The following is a 5,732-nucleotide window of genomic DNA, read 5'->3' on the forward strand; positions in this document are numbered from 1 at the left end:
AATCTATAATTCGGGTATTATTCGGGTAAATGGGCCGGGTATCGGGCGGGTGTCACTAAATCCCATACCCGTACCCATACCCGAATTTTTTCTATTTTTAATCCCGTACCCGGCCCATACCCATTGGGCTTCGGGTATACCCGGCCCGTATGTTTCGAGTTTCGGGTATACCCGTCGGGCTTGGGCTTTTTTGCCACCCCTACAGCAAGGCAACTTATTTAAAGATTTGTCGCAACTTTGTCGCAAATTATTATAATTTGTTGTAATCTCGACGCAAATATTATTAACGTATATAGTTTAGTATTTGTATAACTATTTTGTTAATGTTATCGTTATTTACTAAGTTAACTGCCATTTTCCTCTATGCGGTTTGTCCAATTATGTCAGTTCAGAACAAATTTCAAATTTATACCATTTTCGTCCCTAACATTCTTAAAACATGTCAATTCTATCCAAAAAAGTAAGGTTGAATCGAATAATTGGACAAATCAGAGGGACGAAAATAACAGTTAACTGATGTTTTTTTTGGACGGAACTGACATGTTTCAAGAATGTCAGGGACGAAAATGGTAAAAATTTGAAATTTGGTCTGAACTGGCATAATCGGACAAATTATAGGGACGAAAATGACAGTTAACTCTTATTTACTAAAAAAAATGGTTTTGTGAAAACTTGTCAGCATTTAGGAAAAGTGGAAAACTATAAAAATGGTGTTGTGGCAAGTTTGTCGCAAATGATGTGTCGGCATAGTTTTGTCGTAAAGTTGTCCTAAAATTTTCGGTACCGGAATTTGCGACAGTGTTCTTGACACCACCTGTGTTTGTCAGATAATGTCACTATGGCCTATTTCTCACAGTTTTGCAACAAATACTATTGGCTCAAATTAGGCTGTTTTCTAGTAGCGTAAAAATGAATAATTTGGTGATTTTCTTCATAAATATATTTATTTACATAGAAAATAACGAAGGATATTCAAATCCTAGTGCTTAGTCATAAGATTTTAATATATTTATTGTAATATGATGGGTTTATATGGTGCAGAGAGCTTGAGAATTGGGGTCCATGTGATTTGTAAGTGGAACATAAACCGAGTAAATATACATATGTTTCGATGATTCCAAATAAAAAGTGATGATGATATAGACCAGGGAATGTTCAGAAAAGAGCAACTAAGGTGGGTTTGCATGCCATGTGTGTGTTTATGAGTGTGCTTAATAAACACATGTACGCATATCTCTATGTATATGTTTATATGTGCATGCAAAATTATTTTGTTTTCTATAATTCATAGTTCATACATCTGTTATTATTTATATTTATACAAATTCTATATGACATGTTTAGTGTTATCAACATGATTGATAATTGGGTTGCACTTGAGTAGTCTGGTGGACTACTTAAAAAAATAACCTGATATTTGAGTCCTCTTATTTTTAAACTTTTTAGGGTTTAACTACGTTTAATTCTAGGGTTGTCTAATGTTTATTTTTTTTCTCTTTGATTACAACCCCCTTGGCTCTCAATATTTTGAATTTTTTTGTTGGAATTGCTACCAACCAAACGACTATCAACGTTGGACAACATCTCGGCAACATAACCACAACACTGAGACCATTTGAAGTCGTTCACTCATCAGTTTGGGCTACTACCTCACTCGTTCGGAACAAAGAGAAGACGAGGTAATCGAAAAAATCCTTGTACAATTGTTCACTACATGACATATAATAGTAGTAGTTATTGATGTGTGTTTAAAAGTTGTTTTTCTTTTCACTAAAGCTATCCCCAAGTGTAATATGTGATTATGTATGTGCCATTTAGCATTTAAAGTATGATTGTCTCTAAGAGATATTCTATTGAAAAATGTGTGTTGTAATATTCCCATGTTTAGGATCCCAAAACAAATATTTCTTTGTAACGAAAAGTGTTCTAATTTTTGAATCCACTTTGGTGCTGTTTGTTTTTCTGTATGAAAAGGTCTGCAGTCTACGAACCACATCTGCAGCCATCTGCAGAAGAAGAGGTGGACCAAATGTCTGCAGTCTGCAAGGAGAAGAGGGTTTGTTTTTTTTACATAAAAAGCTCTTCACACCACCACAACCACAAACCTTCTCCTCTCTCTTCTCTCTCTCTCTCTGCCATCTACCACCACCACAATCATCCGCCACCACCACGTCGGCCACCACCACCGCCATCAAAACCCACCACCACCGCCGATCTCTCTCTCTCTTCTTTCCCTCTCTCTCTCTCCTGCCATCAAAACCCACCACCACCGCCGCCCCCTCTCTCTCTACGATCTCTCTCTCTCTTCGTTCCACCACCGCCATCAAAACCCACCACCACCACCGATTTAGGGTTTCGATTTAGGGTTTTGTTTGCGATCGATGTTGATGATGATGAGGGTTTTCGATTTGGGGGTTTTGTTTGCGATGCTGATGATGATGAGGGTTTTGGCAGGAGCGGCGGAGCAGGGCTGTTTGCGATGTTGTTTTCGATTTGGAGGTGGTGGCGGAGCAAGGGCTGGAGAGGCGGAGCAGGGCTGGAGCGGCGGAGGTGGTGGCGGAGTGGAGGTGGAGCAGATGGTGTCGGAGGTGGAGGTGGTGGCGGAGCAGGGGTGGGCGGCGGATGAATGCAGGTCTGTTTTGGCAGTTGGAAGAGCTTGGAAGAGGTTGGAAGAGGTTGGGGCATGTCTGCTTGGGGAAGAGGTGGGGAAGACCTTTTTGGTGAGAAGTGCTTCCGGAAAACCAACAAGCTGCAGACATCAAACGTTTGCGCACGTCTGCGCGACGCAGACATAAGTGGCCAGAAGCACTTCTGGCCAAAAAACAAACACCACCTTTGAGTCTCTAAAAAGCTTAAACCGGCCATGTCATGACATGACTAGATAGACTTAAGTTGAGCTTTAGCTCGTATAAGCTATCCTAGGATTCTAAATCAAAAGAATGAGAGGATTAAATAGTTAAAGATGGAGTTCTAATTTTATACTTTCCTAGAAATATTAGTGTTTGTATAACGCGTTGTCATTTTATGATTCAATATACAAACATTTTTACGTTGGCTTCTCTATCCTCATGAGTGTCTATGTATATAGATGTGTTAAAATCGAACTATTTAATGTTAAAGACTATATCTAGTGGTCTAATGGTATGATGTGTGTCTTTTACAATAGTGATATGGGTTTATCTGATTCAAAAGTGATAGGGGTTTAAGTTTTTTGTAAGTGCAAAGATTATGTGGTCTTTAGGTGTGTTGTTCAAAAATTGTTTTAGTCTTAAAATATCTTGGATGATATATTTTATGCCCCCTCTAGTTAAATATCTTTCTGTAACACCACGTGTTTCGAAAGTCAAAGTCAAGATTGAAGTCAAAAGAAGAAAAGATTGCTAATTGCGATCTGTCACTCCTTACTCAATTCCTGTTTTGACTTCTTTGACTTGTAGATAGTCTATTTATTTTATCGCATTAGTTGTATTATGTGGAGTACTTGTTAATAATCAAGGTTTATTCGCATGTTTATCGCTTTATCGCTTATCGTATCGCAATCGCATTCGCGCCTGGGTTAGTAGATTCTGTATATTGTTTTACGTGTGTGTGTTACTTGGATGTTACCTGTGCATGTTTACTTATGTTTATATTGTGGTGATTAACCGAAATGCAATTGCAACGTTATCGCAATTGAATCGCAAACGCTAAACGCAAGATATTTAGGATGATTATATGCTAGATATAGTAGTTGGGATTAATGAGAAACTCTATCGCATTGCAAAACCCAATACGTGAATCGAAACATCAAAACTCGTCGCGCCGAACACTCGAATCGAGTGGCCGACCGGTTGAGTGGCCGACCGATCGAGTTGCCACCCGATCGAGCTGCCACCCGATCGACCAGCCACTTTCCCCACTTTCCTTTTTGGGAAACCCTATAAATACCCTTCATATGTCACATCACTTGATGTGACAACTCTCACTCGACTCAGCTCGCTCCAGCCCACTTTTCTTCCGATTTCTCGCGATTCTTGTAAGTTTCCAACCTAAATCTTGTACTTTCTTGATCTACAAGCACTTCTACACCTTTCTATCTTTTGAATCTTAACTTTTAACCATGAAATCACTAGATTTAAGGTGTTCGAGGATGATGTCATCATGGGATTCTTATGAACTTTATGTTGGCTTCAATCCACCAAGAACAACTTAGATCTGAACGATTTCCACATGAATAAACAAAGATCTTGCATAGATCTGAACATATCCAAGGTGAAAAGGATTGAAAGATGGTTTTCTAACTTTCTTTCAACTCTTTTACACTCAATGCACTCAAAACCGATAGAATCGGAGCTTGTTATGATCTTCTACTCCTTCTTAGTGATGTGTTGGTCCAAGATCTAGATTCTATCCAAGAGATTACTGATTTCGGTTTAAACATGAAACACCGTCTCGAACAGTTAACGGGTTGGACTAGGGTGGTTCCTGTCCAATCGGGTCACTAAGTCTGGACGAGGTTTCTGTTGTTTGGCACGATATCGTACTATCTCGAGAAAATAGCAAAACTATCAAAACAACCAAGTGTAAAGACATCAGGTCGACTGGGACGGATTGCCACCCGATCGAACAGCCACCCGATCGGCTTGCACCTTGGTCCCACACTTAACTTTTATTTTCAACTTTTGAGGTTTTGAACATCGAACGGATCGTCGTCCGATTGGATTGCCATCCGATCGGATTACCATCCGACCATGTGATGTTTAGACTTCAACACCTAAACAATTTTCAACATGTTTAATGCATAGACAGTTCCAAACGGATTGCCACCTGATCGGACTACAATCCGATCGAGTGACAAACTGCTGTGAACTTGTTCTCACTAAGTGTCCAACCAATCGGATTGTCACCCGATCGAACGACCGTTCGATCGACCGACCTGAAGGGTAGAGATACTTCTCTGTTTTCAAAATACTACAACGAAAAATTCAAAAGGCAAACCATCATACACAAACACATCCATCCCAAACGAGGCAACAATCCAATCGAGTGGTCACCCGATCGGATGACCATCCGATCGGATTACCGTCCGATCCTTTGACACTTTACACCATTTTACGCGCCGCTTATCGTTTATACTATCGTTCTGATCAGGCTAAACACTCTAGTGCTCCCTTCAATCCATCATCGCTGTGAGTATACTCGAACCCTTTTTACTTTATGCACTTTTGGGTGTTACATACGTTACATATTCTAAATCACATCGAACACACTACGCAATACTTTAACGCTAACCGCTACTGCATGTTATACGTGACTCAACGAATGCTTGTTTGTTATGTTCACACATGGATTGCTGTCTACCTGCCTTAGCAACGATAGTATTATAGTTTGGACTCAGCACCTGTTCACTCAGGGGTTGTTAAGGACAATTAATCACATGATTCACAGTGGTGAACATGCATTACGAACTGCCTTGCGCAGTCAACCTGCAGTCATTGGTATTGATAGGATCATGTCGATAACTTACGTGCTTCATTTCACACATTGTACGTGCTGGTTATGCGTAAACGATTTCGAACTCTATTATATCTATTAAACTTATATGCTCACCTTTACACTTTGTGTAGTGACTTTTACTTTAACGTATGTGGCAGGTGCTTAAGATGTTAAAATGCTTGGCTTATTGTGAAATCGAGGCTAGGAAAGAGTCTAGAAACAAAGACAATTTATTTTTACTTGAAATCTGAGTTGTC

The sequence above is a fragment of the Helianthus annuus genome, chromosome 7 (genome assembly GCF_002127325.2).
Source record: "Helianthus annuus cultivar XRQ/B chromosome 7, HanXRQr2.0-SUNRISE, whole genome shotgun sequence".
Lineage (NCBI taxonomy): Eukaryota > Viridiplantae > Streptophyta > Magnoliopsida > Asterales > Asteraceae > Helianthus > Helianthus annuus.